This window comes from Argopecten irradians, chromosome 9, assembly GCF_041381155.1.
Source record: "Argopecten irradians isolate NY chromosome 9, Ai_NY, whole genome shotgun sequence".
Classification (NCBI taxonomy): Eukaryota; Metazoa; Mollusca; class Bivalvia; order Pectinida; family Pectinidae; genus Argopecten; species Argopecten irradians.
In genome coordinates this window covers 5571228-5590724 of record NC_091142.1, presented here as the reverse complement: position 1 = coordinate 5590724, position 19497 = coordinate 5571228, and the positions used below count along the sequence as shown (strand labels likewise).

The following is a 19497-nucleotide window of genomic DNA, read 5'->3' as shown; positions in this document are numbered from 1 at the left end:
TTCTTTCGACAAAATAAGTGAGTTTTAAACATATATTTATCTTATCAAAGGAAGGACCAACTTTCCTGAATGCCCGTCTAATGTGAAATAAAACAACACTGGTGAATATTTTAAGAATGATTAATTTTGCAATTAGAAGCAAAAACTTTTAGCCGTGGTGATATTTCCGCGATATGTATATCTTTATCATCAGACTTTTAGCTGCACGTTCGTGCATGCCATTCACAAAATATTACCGGGGGGGGGGGGGGGGGGGGAGGGGGGGAGTATTCACGATCAAGCGACCCCTTACCTAATTAGGGGATATTTCCTCTCGCGTAAATTTCATCATTAACAGTGTCCTAAATCTATTCTCAGATAATTGGAATCAATAAATGCCGATTACGATATCTGTACACAATGATCTCGAGTCGGGCCAAATGTTTGTAATTTAGTCCATCGCTGTCCAGAATTTAGATTAATGCATACCGATAATATATAGTAACATGTGGTCTCAAACCATAACTTATTCATATCGATATTGATTAACAGGCATCACTTGACCAGATGAACCACTGGCCTAGGACGCTTGACCACTACGCCGGACCAGCACGCGTCACTAAAACACGTGCTGCGGAAGCTTGACCAATCTTCCGAGGGATGTGTACCGCTCCCTGATCTCTCTTCATCATTTATCTAGTATTTTTATAGTTGTCATTTATATTTATGACGAAAACCGTATTAATTAGATTATTTCTAAGAACGATTTAAGAAGCTTTCCCCAGGATAAGACAGCTTGTTGTGACAAGCCTAGCTTATGATGTCAACGCCTTTTCATGCAATAATGAGAATGTCGTCTGAAGTAAAAATTATTGCGTATCTGTAGCAAAAGGCCTAAAAAGGTATTTGAAAGCAATTCAATACTTAGAACTTCGAAATACTGAAAAATGAAGTTTTAAAGACAGCAACTGATTAAAAAAAAACTAATAGCAGAATGAGGTGCATGTATTCATTGATCAAAAGAAAGTATTATGATACCGACATAAATAAGTTTAGAAATGACGTCATTTAGAAATTACCTTGGTACATGTACAATTATAGCGTGTAGAAGAGGGAAGAGGGTCGTTACGAAGTTTTATAACTTGTACCCAATGTCCATTTGAATGTTTTCCAAATGTAATATGTTTTAGCTGTCAAAACGAAATTTCATCTTCCATATTTCAAATAATTTCGACACTAAAATAAGATTAAAACTGCAATAAAAATACCGCTAAAATAATATCACCGCTATAAAAAGATACAACTTGCATAAAACTACTACAGTAATGAAAGATTTTTATCCTCTAAAATAACACTATCGCTGAATAGTAGTATTTTTAAAGAAGCATTTTGATAACCTACATGTATTCCACTTCGACCTTATAATTGTTGAAAACAGTTTTTTTTCCGAAAGAGAGATTGAGAGGGGAGAAGTAACCACATATGTTTCACTGCCCAAATTTTGTAGTTGTTTATTTTGATTTCAATATCTAGAAATGAGGCGTTGAAAGACTTCCAAGATTATTATGTATGTCATTTATATACAGAATAAATAGTAATGGACCTAAAACTAACCCTTGCCGAACGCCAACTATTGTTTTTAACGGATATAGCTATAATTTGCTACAAAAACTAATATCAACGACTAAGGACATAGATTTGTTTTAATCAATTTTGAAGTTGTTTAACTATAATATCATAATTTGCGATTTGAACATTCAGTCCTTGCGTCACACACGATCGAATGCTTATAGAAATATCACAGAAACAAGTTGAATCGGCTTCGTTTTTTCCCTTTATTCTCACAAAGATTATGTTCATGATTTGCTATGCGTTATAGTTAAGACAATCATGAATAGCAATTCCCTCTGATATTTGTTGTAGAGAAAAAAACATGTAACAGAACCCTGTGATCGGTATATACTAGTAGTAAAAGACAAACATGCGACAGTTCCCTGTGATCAATCACAGGGGGCTAACTCAATGAAAATGGATGTTGTCATACATTTTTTGTATTTGGTGGATGGACTGGTAAATATATATATATGACAGTCATGTGATTATCTTCAATAAAAAACAGATTTAAATAATTATTTTTAAAAAAAAACGGGAAATTTACGTACTAATTTACTACTAATAAAACTAAAATCACATGGCTGTCATATTTATTCATCAGTCCTTCCACGAAATACAAAAAAAAAAAAATGTACGACAACATCCATTTTTCATTGAGTTCGCGCCCCCTGTGTGATTAATATGCTTTAGAAGAGAATATCTTGATAACACACGCCATCATCCCATGCAATTAAATTTTAAAGTGAAAAACGAAACTGTAAATGCTGATTCGGTTTAAAATGAAAAGGAAACGCCCAACATTAATTTGTAAAATGTTTCAACTATATAGAAGATTTATGTATGGTTTAAACGAATAAAATGTAAGAAAAGTTACGATTGCCTTTTATTGCCAATTTATGAAAATATACCATAGCTTTTTTATATAATCATTCTATATGTGAGAAGCAAACTGTGTCCGTTGGTGACGATATAGGATTGGGATTAGTATCATGTAGAAATGTAGAAATTTTCTCCGAAACGCATGACGTTACACTCGCAAACTCATGACGTCATAATCAATACCTACCCGCAAGTGCAGATAACTCTGTAATATACAAATTTGGAATATCAGAGAAATATTGGTCTCCGTAACTGTAATAGCATTATGTAATCGTGTTCGTTTTGTTTGCCTAATTTGACATTTTTGTTTTGTCCACACACGTTTGGAATTACTTCCTTGTCCCATAACTGTAATAGCGTATATATACTCATGGTATACCGAGGGGAGTTAAAGTTACCTGCCATGATTTTTTTATATCAAATATAATCCTTTAACCCCTTAACTCCCAAGAATTTTTAGCAGAGTTCCCGAAAATCCGACATTTTCTTTCAAAGTGATTTTTCACCCTTTTGCATCAACAATTTTGGTAATCAACCCATATATATTTAGAAACTTTAGATCACAACCTTTTCAAATTTTGTAAGAAAAATAATGTTTTCACATTAATTATGTTACCATGGCAACCGAAACTTTGGAATCTGACAAAAAAGTTAAAGTTTCCTACATTTATCACTCTTAAGATAACGAAACTTATTTAAATGTCCATTTATCAACCTGATCATCAAGTATATTATTGCAGAAGGGTTGAAAATTTTATTGAATGCCATAATTTCAATTTAATTTTGAATGTTACCATGGTAACCAACAACATTTAAAACCGAAGATTTTTGAAAATGTTAAAATTAGTGTTTTACCTGTCTTGCTTCAACTACAGAAAGTTTAATTTATATATCAGGCTTAGTAATCTTTTAACTTTCATATTAATTTCAAAAGAGGACGTGGCCAGAATGAGTATCAAATCATTATTTTTTTGCGTAAAAAATGTTACCATGGCAACCAAAATATAAACTATGAAAAAATGCAGTTTTGCGCTGATAGAACCATTTCCATGGGTTTCAGTCGAATAACACATAGAAAAAAATGTATTGTGTTGCAAAATTGTTTGTTTGACATGTTACTGTTTACAACATTAAATATTTATATTCATACTCAGATCAATTCATTTTTTTTGGAACGCCAACAATCACCAGTATAACATTATTTCATATCAATCATTTCCTTTGTCATCGTAGCAAGACGACTTACAAATAGGTATGCGTGTGTTCTCCCAAATCAAGATGTTTAGATAAGATGTCTAAATATATATGTACTCAGCGAAAAAATGCAATGCAAGACATACGTATACTGCAGTAATTTTAAGTTAACAAGGCAACTATTTATCCATTTATATAGTGTCAGTTTCTTTAATTTATCCACACAAAAGTATCAATATCCATCAACAAAATAAATCAATTCAGAGAAAAAGACAAGTAGACAAGTGTGCTTTCATGGACAAAAATTGTGTATTTTACTTTTACATGCACTCATGATAATTTGCATGTACATATCTTATATTGATAGAAAAAAAACCCATCTCTATTCATCATTTATTATCTGTGTGTTCTATGTCCGGTCCTATATTGCTTCATAACCAAAAAGACAAGTTTATATGGCCTTAGGAACCCCCACTTTCCCCCAAATATACATGCATGCATTTACAAACAAAATGCAGCGTGCATATTCGTGTGTATATGTGTGATATACTTTGCCATTATTGTAGACACCATGTAATACACATACTTGTGTATTATGTCTTTATATGTACCATATTATAGATACATTGCATGCAGTGTCTACAAACATGTATCTTTACCATATTACATTGTATACATTGTCTACAAACAAGTATGTGTTATGTCTTTACCTTATTGTATATACACTGCAGTGTCTATACATGTATATGTTTTATGCATTGACCTTATTGTAGATACACTGCAGTGTCTACATACATGTATATGTATTGACCATACAGCAGTATCTACATGTAAATGTATATTGTATGTTTTATGTCTTATTTAGATTGTAGATACACTTAACATTGTATGTTTTATGTACTGTCAATATTGTAGATACACTGCAGTATCTATACAAGTATGTTTTATGTATAGTCCATATTGTAGATACACTGCAGTGTCTATACATCTATGTGTTATGTCTTGACAATATTGTAGATATGTGTACACTGCAGTGTCTATACATGTATATTTTATGTCTTGACCATATTGCAGTATCAACATTACTACATATACATGTCCATTGTAATTTATAAGACAGGAGCCCCCATCCACTAAATCCCCATATACATGTATACAAATGTACATACATGTACTGTGATATGTCTTGTTTAGTTTGTAGACACTGCACCGTATATATATGTCTTGTCCATTTCATAGATACACTGCTGTATTTACAAACATATACATGTACATGTATGTTGTCTTGATCATATTGCAGATATATATATATATATATTTATATATGGCGTCTACCACAGGCCTTAGACACCTCTTTTTACGGGCAATACTGTATTACATTATGAGGTGTCCGTATATCTATACATGCACATGTGTGTTGTGACTTGTCAGAATTGTAGACACATTCATATATCTTGTATCTTTGGCCTTTGGTTGCATTATTTATGTATAGAATATCCATGTGCATGTATCTATATATTGTGTCTGTCATGTTTTATTTTTTTAACACAGTAACTTGTAAAAGTTCACAACTGTATGAATTAAATCAGAAAGAACTCAAAAGTCAGATACAGGTATGGTATTTTTAATAATGCAGATTGGAAAATGGTGATGAACTGGCTGAGTTTCAGTTTCATAACAGGAGTTTGGTTATCTTCCTAAGGTTGTCACCCACTGATGTCCATATACATGTAGTCCAAACTGATGTACCTGTAAGTTTTCAATAAAACAAACATTGTAAAAAACATCCAGAATCATAAAATCATTTGAATGGCAGTCCCTGGTTGTACAAACATCAAATGAAATGTATGGTACACTCTAAGTAACTAAGTATAAATACATGTGTACACATGTTATATGTATGTAATTAAATACCTTTTTTTTTAAAAATCTTGCTCATATTGAATACACTACAGCTTAGAAAGTTACACTTAAAAATAGATCTTAGACTAATAAAGATAAAACTTTTGGTATAAATTCCAAGGTGTGATAATGAATATAAGAAATGGTGAAAACACCTTTTTATATATATAAAAAAAATTATCCAAAATAAGTTTCCAACCCCCCCCCCCCCCCCCAAAAAAAAAAAAACTCTTGACACAGGGACCTGGCACGGATTGTTTTTTACCCAACAGACTGAGTATACCTATTTATGACACTATAATTTATATATGTATACTGTTGGTTAAAAAAAATTGTGCCAGGTCCCTGTGATCCATTACTGATTAATTGAACTTAAGAAATATGTTTGCTCTTACCTTTGCAGTAATACAATCTAGCAGATTTCTCAAAGTTTCACTAATCTTCCATTAAAACTTCTGGTTGGCAGTATAATTCAATAACTGATCATTACAGGTAAGAAAAAAATCCTGAAAAGAAGATGAAATATTCATGTCAGATTTTTTTTTTTTTTACATTACTCTCATTTCAAAAGGCTTGGACATATTAGAGACTGAAAAAAACATAATACAGTATGAATAATCATATTCAGCTATTGCAGATGCATTGGTGTTTTTAATCTGGTCAGGTATTCCATCCATATATATAAAGTTCAGGTACAGAATCTCTTAAAATGTTTAAAATTAAAAATAAAATCACCATTCCAGTTTCCATCTGCATAGCAAGATTATTCTGGTTCCAATGACTCTAGATCTATTGCCAGACTAAGTGAAGTGACATATCATACTATAGAATGTCTATTATGTGGTGTTAGAGTTAGAAGAAACTCTGGTTACTCTGAGCATCAGGTGCAGATTACATGTATTTTTATTTTATCTTTTTCTTCACAATTTAACTAATGTAATATAATATGTTTTTCTAGTACATAAATCCTCTGGGTATCAATTTCTGGTATTCTATAGTAAATAATGAAGAGACAGATCATTGAAGTACATGTATGTAAACCTTGAACTGAGGGATTGATCAACTTCAAGTTTGAATACCACCTACAAATGTATACATGGTCCATGTACACAGTACTTATACATCTTACCAGTTATACATAAAATATAACTGAAACCATATACAATTGTGTATATGCACTGTATATCTGCTACTTAATTATTTATATTTGTTGTACATTCCATTTTAGAACAAAATCTGACATGACAATAAATGTTCATGTATTGCTTGAATTTGGACAAAGACATATCAAACATATGCATGTTAACACCATTTTAGCAACTTGAATGTGCAGTAACACTATACATTGTACATCTACATGTAGGGGTGGAAATAGATTGTGACCACAACATATGTACACTGTATATTGGTCAAATAATGTTCTAAATCTGTAGAATTTATTTGTAAAATGACAGAGCCTTTTCATTCATGTAATAATTACTCACACAAACCCATACAAACAGCTGTTATGTTATTCCAATAGGCCCACAGACAAATAGTGTGTGTGTGTTGGGGGGGGGGGGGTGTACCTATATTTATAATATGAAACATGCTATACTTTATATACAATGAATGATATCACAGTGCAGTTCATGCTTATGAATTTTGCTCTAGAATTACAACCTGATAATGCATTTTGTATATTTTTGTAAAGAGAAATTCAAATATACTTACTCAACATAAATGTGCCTTGGAATCCTTGGTGCAGTTACAGTATAATTCAGCTGTCAATGTAAGTTCATAACAACTGTTATGTAGGCTTGTATCATCAATAACGTCGATATCACTACAAAGTTTGTTTGTTGAATATCCTAATCAGAAGGTTGGTCATGTTGTTTTGGTAACGATTTAGGTAAAATGTCCACATACATCTGCACATGGCCCGTGTTGTAAATCGAAAGTGGCTGTCCCGGTCAGGAAATACCCTACTACTATAAATAGATATCGCTGTCGTCAGCATCATATAATTCTTGTTCTTCGTCAAACAATGTTTTAAAATTCATTATTCTAATGATAAATTTAATATATTTCTTGTGTAAATTTTATCTTATATTTATATCGTTTGAGAAAATCAACTCAGAATCGATGCCCATCTTCCTCGCACAGGTGCTTGTTTTGTACCGATGACGTCAACATATTAGAAATTGTACCGGACCGCGATTTCCGTCGAAACTACTAGCAGATTTGTAGAGGCAATAGAAAACTTATTTCGGCATGTAATGAATTACAAATTTGTGTATTTTGACCAGTGGTTTCTCGGCTTTCTTGGTATGTATGGTAAATAGATATTTTGCTTATTTTGTATTAGGATTTCGTCGAAGTTTACTGTGTAGTACACATGGTACTTATTACATGTACTAATGCTACGAGAAAAAATAATGTTAGAACGAATTTCTTTCAATATAATTAGTCACACATAAAATTGACATTATCAACTACAAAATCCGTGAAATACAAGTATTATTTCTTGCTACTTGTTGCATAATTCGAGATACAATGTCGAATCTTCGCTCCGGCGATTACGCCGTCTGACACACGACGTCAACAATTTAAAAATGCTCGGAATTAAGTTGGCATGAATTTTTAACTCATTGAAAGAGAAAAAAGACGATGCCATATGAATTTTTTCTCAGAACAAAAGTTGTCGGCTATTATCTGTAGTTTTACAGGATGTAAACAGTATCCCGATAGCTCAACAAATAAGGGAGATATTGCGATTTTTCTAACACCGACACGAAAATGCGTAGAAATGCGTAGTTGGGAGTTAAGGGGTTAAAGTATTAATTGATATTAACCGAAAATTGCATAATACATCTTCTAATGACTTTTGTTAAGAAAAATCGTAATTGTAAGTCTGTATACATAGATACTTTCGCTTATAAATACACAGCTGTCAAGTTCAGCAAGATGGTTGGTTTATATTATGGCATGTCAACAATATCAGATAACAGATTCATATACTCTTTATAAAAACTTCATAGCACTGAGGCTCATAGAAACAAAGCTCCTAAATGATATGTTTCTGAAGTATAATATATCGTGAGAGTGAGGGATATAAAGATCACTTAATGAAACTGGTAACTGATCAATTTTAAATGTTTTACAAGTTCTTTAGTCACAAAGAGTAACACTGTTATCCAGTTTTCACATGAAATAAGTGATCTTTAAGATGAATCGGAGGGTAAATTTCAAAAGTAGAAATCTACCAGTAAAATGAAACCACATAGACACAATCTGAATCGCAAAATGAAATCACCTCGAAACAGTGGTTAAACACGATAACGTAAAAATAGGTCACCGCGGAAATAGGTCGGTTTAAGGAAATTCGATGCTCCTCGTGCTTTTCTACTTTTATAAGTAAAATGTATTCCGTCTTTGCATATAAAAGCGTTATCTGCCCCTGCGTATTGGAATTATTTCTGACGTAATATGTTTGCGAGGGTAACGTCAATTATTGTAGAAAAATAATGTCGTCATAATAGACATCTTTCCGCAGGGGAGTTAACTCTGTATTACGCAATGACGGCTAAATGTGTGTTCGGGTTCTTTAATGCCACCACATCACTCTACATATAACTATATATCATTTAATGGTAAAGTCGTTAATCTTTTATACAATTTGACTGAAATCAATCCACTACTACTAAATGTAGACATTATGGTTAATGCAGGAGCGCAGACGACTATGACGTCTTTGTCTTAATTTGTTTAAAAATTGCGACAGTACATATCCTTCTGAACAAGGATGTTATCACCTATCCCAGAATACATTCATATCACGTGATCAGAACATTAAGTTGTTGAATAACAAGAGTTCTAGGGGATCCGTATTGCTTGCCTAGACGTTATATAGAAATGTCTTTTTATCAAATAAAATAAATTTAATGCTAGACGCGTGCATGCATACGTTTGTCCACTGTTCCTCGGCGGTGCTTTAATTTTCAAAATGTTGTGAAAGACATCACTATGACAAGTATTAATTCAAAGAACTTGCTGCTTCCACGCAGTCTAATACATATGGTCAAATGTATGTATTATTTACACTGTCTGATCCACTTCTTATAATAAAAATAGGATGAAGAATATACGATATATTGATCTGTATTACAGGAAATATTCGTTATACATAAGCTGACCTTGTTTTCTTTGGTGCTGTAAAGCCACGGATTATTTGAATAATAGGTCAGCCACAAATGTTTCTTAACACAAATTAATTTTTAAACTCTTAAACATGAAAGCCAGTTCCCACTTTACAAGGTAGTCATTCTAGACTAGTCAGTGATGATAAATTAACCGCCATTTTGTTCGAAAGAAGATTTTAAAAAAATCATGCAACAAACGCAACATACATGTTGGAGAAGTACCTACATAAATTCCCATCTCATCTTATTTTTTCATACACAATTATATTTATTTACAAGTTGTTTTTTTTTAAGTGGTCTGAGGTTTTTTTAAACCTAAGAGTTATAATTTCTTAGAACTAATGTAATTTAAACATAGCCCTCGACTATATAGTGTTCTTATGATATTTGTGGCTCTGTCGATATCTTCCTCTGCTAAGTGAAAAACAATTAAAAACCGCATGGCCGGCATTTCGATAATCTCATAATTAGTTTGTATAGTCTAGATAGCTGTTTTTATATTCATATTTTAGATCTATAAAGTATTCTAAAGGGAGTTTAATTATGTATTTATATTACGTAAACGTGCTGAACTAAGTCTTCCGGGTACGGGTTATGAATTTTCCGACTCCGTTCGGTAATATTTGTAACTTTGATGTGATTGTCACATGAGCTGGAAAAGACCCATTACTCTAGTATTATAATAATTATCATTATAGTATATGCTTGTATATTTTATATCAAAATACTGATAATCTCTCTCCCCTTCTCTCTCTCTCTCTCCTCTCTCTCTCTCTCTCTCTCTCTCTCTCTCTCTCTCTCTCTCTCTCCCTAATAAAGTTTATCTGCATATAACTTTGGTCATCCATTTGCTTGTATACGTTAAAAATAACTGAAACGGGCTTAATTAATATAAGGTTTTTTTTAGCTTCTGCCAAATCCTTTTGGTACTCTAACAATGCAAATAAAATATGTTTAAATCAAATAATCGTAACTTCGATTCAATGGCGGCCAGTTTCAAATGAAGACATGTTTACAAGTATCGACTTTCAACAACTGCTGTGTCAAAGTTATTAGTAAATCGAAGGCCAAGGATTTATAAGTGAGAAGGATTCGTGTCTGTCTCTTTACATTACTAAGCACCACGCGAGACGCCTATGAACCGGGAATAAAAACCGTTTTTCTCAACAAATACTTGTCTTATCGAGTCAAACGAAACACCATTGTAAAGTTTATTAAATTTCACGACGTATATTACTTGCTTTAAAGACGGAATATTTAGAGGATATGTCTTAAATTTTCGTTAAAAATAATCGACAGCTCATGAAATGACGGCCCCGCTTCAGAAAGTAAGACGGTAACCCTCGCACCCGCAAGCTACATCAAAGGCTGTGCCGGCGGATATCAAAGGAAAATCAGTCGTCGCCCAACGTCACGGTCAGTGCACAAACACAAAAGCGCCTGCCTTGGACTTCCCCCAAACCCAGTGTGACTTATCCTTCTCATATACGTCCTTGGTCAAAGTTATTAGTAAATCGTTTTGAATATTCTTTGATATAACTTAATTTGAACTACATCTTCAAAAACTAGCAATATCAGTGTCAAATCTGACATGACGTTTTGTTGACAGTTATGTATTGTGTGACTTTAAGAAATTTCATGATTTATTTTACTTCAATATTGACCCAATTTTAATATGGCTAGTCCTGATCATTTTCTTATCATGTGTCATACGAGGCTATTAATATTGAATATAAGTAATAATTTACAAATTAAAATCTATAAATCTATAAAAGGATCATATGGTTAGTTTGTCTCAATACACGAATTGACTTAGACTGTACAGGTACACTTCCGTGGCCATTGATGTTTGTGATTCTCTTATCGCCTGCGACATACATATGTACATGTACGCTAAATTTAGACCGTACATATCTGGTACACTTTCGCAGCCACTGATGTTTGCGATTCCCTGATCGCCTGTGAAATGCGGTAAAAACCGCACGCGAAAATGAATCACGATACAGAATAAGCTGATGTTATAGCTAGGCCGACCCATTTCTCCCCTGTCAGTGGTTGTCATAACATAACCTATATACACGCGGTAAATATAAACAAACACCACATAACGTATGTGGTACTTGTTCAACAATTAATTGGATTTATTGAAGTTTTAATTCAATGATAAAAGATTGTAGCTATGTTTATAGCAAACCAAATTTTGCAAAGTCAAAGCAAGGAGCAACTATTACGTCAAAGAAAAAAAAAACCCGCTATATTTAACTATTTTAGTTACTTTTGGTATTTTTTCTGAAATTTAAACTAGGTAGCAGATTAAAGTAAAAGATACATTTAACATTGAACTTCATTTCCGTTTTCTGTAACACGGCTAAATGTTTTCTTAAAAGCTAAATAGCGATCGTCGTGACGTAAAATAAGTACATGTAATCGTCTGGTATGCTTGTCAAACACAGTAATATTTGTAAATGTCGATACGAAAGTGAAACTCAAGCATCAAACCAATATTTACCTGTGTGGAAACATTTTACAAACACACAAGTGTTAGCAAACCACTCTCAAAACTTTGTGTCATGTGCTCAACTGACCATTTGTATAATATTGATGACAGACTATACTAATCATCGAAGCATCATACTTAATATGTATCGGTTATAAAGATAAAAAAGATCTGTACATAAAAGAAATTTCCAACCTGAAAATAAATATTGAAAAATAAATTAATGTGTATCTAAATCTAATATAAGCCCCATTAACTTGAACAGTGCCACCAACACAAACGGTCCTAGATTTAGCTGACTGGTGTCACTGTAACCTAGATTCGTGGATAGGGGTCATTGTGACCTAGATTTGTGGATGGGAGTCATTGTGACCTAGAATATGTGGATGGGAGTCATTGTGACCTAGAATATGTGGATGGGAGTCATTGTGACCTAGAATATGTGGATGGGAGTCATTGTGACCTAGATAGAGTATGTATCATGATTATAGTTGTGGCCTATATACTAGTAGTGTCACTGTAATTTAGGTTGGTATGCCAGGTCGCGCAGTGACCTATATACTTATATGACTGTTGATTTAGGTTTGTATGCCAGGTCGCGCAGTGACCTATATACTACTATGACTGGTGATTTAGGTTTGTAAGCCAGGTCGCGCAGTGACCTATATACTAATATGACTGGTGATTTAGGTTTGTATGCCAGGTCGCGCAGTGACCTATATACTAATATGACTGGTGATTTAGGTTTGTATGCCAGGTCGCGCAGTGACCTATATACTAATATGACTGGTGATTTAGGTTTGTATGCCAGGTCGCGCAATGACCTACATTGTATATACTACTATGACTGGTGATTTAGGTTTGTAAGCCAGGTCGCGCAGTGACCTATATACAAATATGACTGGTGATTTAGGTTTGTATGCCAGGTCGCGCGGTGACCTATATACTACTATGACTGGTGATTTAGGTTTGTATGCCAGGTCGCGCAGTGACCTATATACTAATATGACTGGTGATTTAGGTTTGTAAGCCAGGTCGCGCAGTGACCTATATACTACTATGACTGGTGATTTAGGTTTGTAAGCCAGGTCGCGCAGTGACCTATATACTAATATGACTGGTGATTTAGGTTTGTATGCCAGGTCGCGCGGTGACCTATATACTACTATGACTGGTGATTTAGGTTTGTATGCCAGGTCGCGCAGTGACCTATATACTAATATGACTGGTGATTTAGGTTTGTAAGCCAGGTCGCGCAGTGACCTATATACTAATATGACTGGTGATTTAGGTTTGTATGCCAGGTCGCGCAGTGACCTATATACTAATATGACTGGTGATTTAGGTTTGTATGCCAGGTCGCGCAGTGACCTATATACTAATATGACTGGTGATTTAAGATTGTATGCCAGGTCGCGCAGTGACCTACGTGTATAGTAATATGACTATGTATCATGATTGTATGCCAGGTCGCGCAGTGACCTATATACTAATATGACTGGTGATTTAGGTTTGTATGCCAGGTCGCGCAGTGACCTATATACTAATATGACTGGTGATTTAGGTTTGTATGCCAGGTCGCGCAGTGACCTATATACTAATATGACTGGTGATTTAAGATTGTATGCCAGGTCGCGCAGTGACCTATGTACTAATATGACTGGTGATTTAGGTTTGTATGCCAGGTCGCGCAGTGACCTATATACTAATATGACTGGTGATTTAGGTTTGTATGCTGTGTCTTGTAGTTACGTAGATATGTTTGACAAGTGTCAATTTACCTAGATTGTGTGGTAGGTTTTGTTGTGATCTACATTTGTTTGACAAGTATCAATTTACCTAGATTGTGTGGTAGGTTTTGTTGTGATCTACATTTGTTTGACAAGTGTCAATTTACCTAGATTGTGTGGTAGGTTTTGTTGTGATCTACATTTGTTTGACAAGTGTCAATTTACCTAGATTGTGTGGTAGGTTTCATTGTGATCTACATTTGTTTGACAAGTGTCAATTTACCTAGATTGTGTGGTAGGTTTTGTTGTGATCTACATTTGTTTGACAAGTGTCAATTTACCTAGATTGTGTGGTAGGTTTTGTTGTGATCTACATTTGTTTGACAAGTGTCAATTTACCTAGATTGTGTGGTAGGTTTTGTTGTGATCTACATTTGTTTGACAAGTGTCAATTTACCTAGATTATGTGGTAGGTTTCACTGTGATCTACATTTGTTTGACAAGTGTCAATTTACCTAGATTGTGTGGTAGGTTTTGTTGTGATCTACATTTGTTTGACAAGTGTCAATTTACCTAGATTGTGTGGTAGGTTTTGTTGTGATCTACATTTGTTTGACAAGTGTCAATTTACCTAGATTGTGTGGTAGGTTTTGTTGTGATCTACATTTGTTTGACAAGTGTAAATTTACCTAGATTGTGTGGTAGGTTTTGTTGTGATCTACATTTGTTTGACAAGTGTCAATTTACCTAGATTGTGTGGTAGGTTTTGTTGTGATCTACATTTGTTTGACAAGTGTCAATTTACCTAGATTGTGTGGTAGGTTTTGTTGTGATCTACATTTGTTTGACAAGTGTCAATTTACCTAGATTGTGTGGTAGGTTTTGTTGTGATCTACATTTGTTTGACAAGTATCAATTTACCTAGATTGTGTGGTAGGTTTTGTTGTGATCTACATTTGTATGGTAACTGTGACTTAATAGGACTAGAAAATGTGGCTGTGACTTAAATGTGGTTTGTGATTTTAGCCCACAATACACCCACAACACAGGAAGCAATTTAGGCCTGTAAACCGTTATCAAATTAGAATGTCGTGTATCAAAAATACACTCTATTATCTGTAATATCTATATATCTTACATAAATGGCACCACAGCACCAATGGTTTTCACCTGCTTTACTAATTATTCTTTACTGTTTGTATAGATTCCGTGGGCGAGTACGTCATTAAGAATCCCCTGGGGTGGTTAAAATATCCCATTCATATGGGGTCCGGGACGAAGGGGCGTGTTTGTACGTCACAAAACGATGTTATTATTTCTATCAAGAATGATTTGAATATTTTATAGAACAGACTGAAAATGCTGATTTTACGATGTTTAGGAGATTTAGTAGATTGAATGGATGATTTAGTTTCGGCTAAGATATCGATGATGATTCCCGGAATGACAAATGAATTTTCCGTTTTTGACTTTTGAAATAAATAAAACGATGAATATATTTTTTAACCATACGAAAAAGCCAAATTAGTATTTTCAAACAAACATAAAACTATTCTTATTCCAATGACGCCGGTATTAAAAAATAATTCCAAACGCCAATACATATCATTAAAAAACTGATCTACGACGCCAAATACTCAAAAGTAAATTTTGCAATGTAACAAATTCATTATTTGTCTACGTTGTAGGAGTTTGATGCGTTCCTATAAAGCTACTGATAAAAGATAAAAACAAGGCTATTGTTTGTAGTATTCTTAGCTTATAATAGCTGCGAAAAGTATTTGGGAAGCAATTTTATCGTAAATCATTACCAAATTAACTCTTAATTGATTTATTGGTAAAGTGTGGATGTTATCGTTTGAAGGGCGAGATTTTATTGAGATGATTGTTTAGTCATCATAATGTTCCGTGTATCATCAATGCGATATAGAATTGTTTTCTTGATGAATATTTTAGTTTGATTACATTGGCGATCATTAAATCTATTTATAGTAACCCCTGTCAGCATGTTAATATTTGCTAACGGTCACACAGACTACAGGAGTGGTCATCACGTAAAAAATATCAGTAACTGGAAATTAAAAACAAACATTTTCCGCGATATCAAAGAATAGGCAAATCTTAGTTTCGTTTTCATTATTTCAATTCGTAAATCGGTCATGTAAAAAATCATTTGCGATACCAGTGTCAAATCGTAGGTCAAACTGCAACAGCGTATAAAGATCCTCGGTGATTTGTGTTCAATAGAGGTCATACTGCACTTGTGCATTATCTGAGAGACAGATTTGTGACAATAAAGACAACTAATCAACAGAAAATATCTATGATCAGATAGTATATATATAGAAGTTAACATAAAAATTAAGTTCAAATGAGATTTAGATGACTTCATGAAATTATCTTCATTTTGCCATATTCCTCTTCCGTAAAGCAGATATTTGATGCCACCATCATCAAACCGCATGTCTCGTTGTAAATTCTATCATGCAACACTAGTTATATTACACCAGTGACACCTGTTGATGGGCAAATTACACGTATGTACAAAACTAGCTTGTTACTGTGCATCAACTTTGCATGAATGAGATGACATAAATCTTATCCCCATTTTACATAAAGCGCCTGGGGACCAAGACACCTAGTCATATACCATATACAAAGTTTAGAGCATCGAGTCAGTGTCACATTTATTGATGCTGAGTTATCCAAATGTGATTAAGTCATCATAAATCGTCATGTGCGCTTTATTGTACTTTGTGACCCCTACCTTGCTGTATGACGGTGTAAAATTTCGCAAGGTATGCGGTTATCATATACACATGTAAATTATGAATAAATGTATTCTTACGAATTGGCATTTTATTTCCTAAATATAGATCGCTGATTAATACTACGCCATTCATCATACACTCTTCAATATAAACGAAATGTTGCAATATAACATGCATAGGTATAGCCATTTTTTAATATTTCCTAGACTTTATATTGTGAAATAAAGACATTGTACTGCTCCCAAATTTGTCCCTGATATTTCCGTGAACTATGATGCTGCTATATCATCTAGCATCCTGATGTGTATTTAGGATTGTGTAAGCAAGTTCAAGCAAATAAGTTCAATTAGGAGATACAATAAACAAAAAACCGTATACATTATACCAATAATCCTTCTTGGAGTAAGGACACGTCAAGGATGCCATGCAATCTTTTTTTTTTTCTAGACTGAACAATTCGTCCTTCCTTGTCTAGGACCAAGATAACTCTTAATTTGTAAGGACAAACCTACACCCTTCCTTGGTTAGGCCAAACCTACACCCTTCCTTGGTTAGGACAAACCTACACCCCTTCCTTGATTAGAACAAAACTTCACCCTTCCTTGGGTAGGACAAACCTCCACCCTCCTTGATTAGAGCAAACCTTCACCCTTCCTTGGTTAGGACAAACCTCCACCCTTCCTTGATTAGAACAAACATCCACCCTTCCTTGGTTAGAACAAACCTACACCCTTCCTTGATTAGAGCAAACCTACACCCTTCCTTGGTTATGACAAACCTACATCCTTCCTTGGTTAGGACAAACCTCCCCCCTTCCTTGGTTAGGCCAAACCTACACCCTTCCTTGGTTAGGACAAACCTCCACCATTCCTTGATAAGAACAAACCTACACCCTTCCTTGGTTAGAACAAACCTACACCCTTCCTTGGTTAGGACAAACCTACACCCTTCCTTGGTTATGACAAACCTCCACCTTTCCTTGGTTAGGACAAACCTACACCCTTCCTTGGTTAGGACAAACCTTCACTCTTCCTTGGTTAGGACAAACCTTCACTCTTATTTGATTAGGACAAACCTACACCCTTCCTTGGTTAGGACAATCCTTCACCCTTCCTTGGTTAGGACAAACCTTCACTCTTATTTGATTAGGACAAACCTACACCCTTATTTGATTAGGACAAACCTCCACCCTTCCTTGATTAGAACAAACCTTCATCCTTCCTTGATTAGGACAAACCTACACCCTTTCTTGGTTAGGACAAACCTTCACCCTTTCTTGGTTAGGACAAACCTCCACCCTCTCTTGGTTAGGACAAACCTTCATCCTTCCTTGATTAGGACAAACCTACACCCTTATTTGATTAGGACAAACCTACAACCTTCCTTGATTAGAACAAACCTTCATCCTTCCTTGATTAGGACAAACCTACACCCTTTCTTGGTTAGGAAAACCTCCATCCTTATTTGATTAGGACAAACCTCCACCCTTCCTTGATTAGAACAAACCTACACCCTTCCTTGATTAGGACAAACCTACACCCTTATTTGATTAGGACAAACCTCCACCCTTATTTGATTAGGACAAACCTCCACCCTTCCTTGATTAGAACAAACCTACACCCTTTCTTGGTTAGGACAAACCTTCACCCCTTTCTTGGTTAGGACAAACCTCCACCCTTTCTTGGTTAGGACAAACCTTCACCCTTCCTTGGTTAGGACAAACCTACACCCTTCCTTGGTTAGGACAAACCTACACCCTTCCTTGATTAGAACAAAACTTCACCCTTCCTTGGTTAGGACAAACCTCCACCCTTCCTTGATTAGAACAAACCTCACCCTTCCTTGATTAGAACAACCTTCACCCTTCCTTGATTAGGAACATATCAAACTTGATTAGAACAAACCTTCACATCCACCCTTCCTTGATTAGAACAAACCTCCACCCTTCCTTGATTAGAACAAACCTCCACCCTTCCTTGATTAGAACAAACCTACACCCTTCCTTGGTTAGGACAAACCTCCACCCTTCCTTGGTTAGAACAAACCTACACCCTTCCTTGGTTAGAACAAACCTCCACCCTTCCTTGGTTAGAACAATCCCTTCAACCTTAATTTGGTATAGGACATAACATAAAAACCTGAACCCTTCCTTTGGTTTGTTCAAACCCTACTCCCTTCCCCTTGGTTAGGACAAACCTTCCACCCTTCCTTGATTAGAACAAACCTCCCACAGTTCCTTGGTTAGAAACAATACCTACAACATTTCCTTGATTTGAGCAAAACCTACAACCCCATGCCTTGTGGTGTTGGAACAAAACCTACAACCATACCTTGGTTAGGGAACAAAACCTCCACCCTCCTTGGTTCTAGACTATGGCCTCTACCCTCTCAATTGTTATGACAAATATGCCCCCTCTCATATTATCACTACCAAAAAGCTCATACACCCTCACAGCAACCCCCCCCCCCCAAGAAGGTCCCCCCCCCCCCCCCCCCCCCCAGAAAAAAGGCCAATATAACGGTCTTCCCTAAGTGTCATTGCTTTGCCTTCATTGAGTTAGGAGGAGAACATACTAATTATCAGTAAATCACAACTAAATAAAGAAGGTGTTTCATTATAATAATTAAACTGATATAAATTTGAGAGTCGCATAATCATCAAACCCTTAGGTAAAATTCACCCTTGGTTAATTATGTTCTAAAACAATTTGATAAGGCAAGCCAATCGCGTGAGATCCTGTGAGAATATT

At 34.8% G+C, this 19497-nt stretch overlaps 1 long non-coding RNA gene across 1 annotated transcript; it reads right to left on the bottom strand.

Annotated features, from left to right (window-relative positions):
- Positions 1-5274: 5274 nt before the first annotated feature.
- On the bottom strand, positions 5275-8386 carry LOC138331195 (uncharacterized). The gene is made up of 3 exons (XR_011209675.1): positions 7282-8386; positions 5964-6074; positions 5275-5415 (listed from the first exon to the last, which is right to left on the bottom strand). It is a non-coding gene; the product is annotated as an uncharacterized lncRNA (long non-coding RNA).
- Between the last annotated feature and the right edge of the window lie 11111 nt (positions 8387-19497).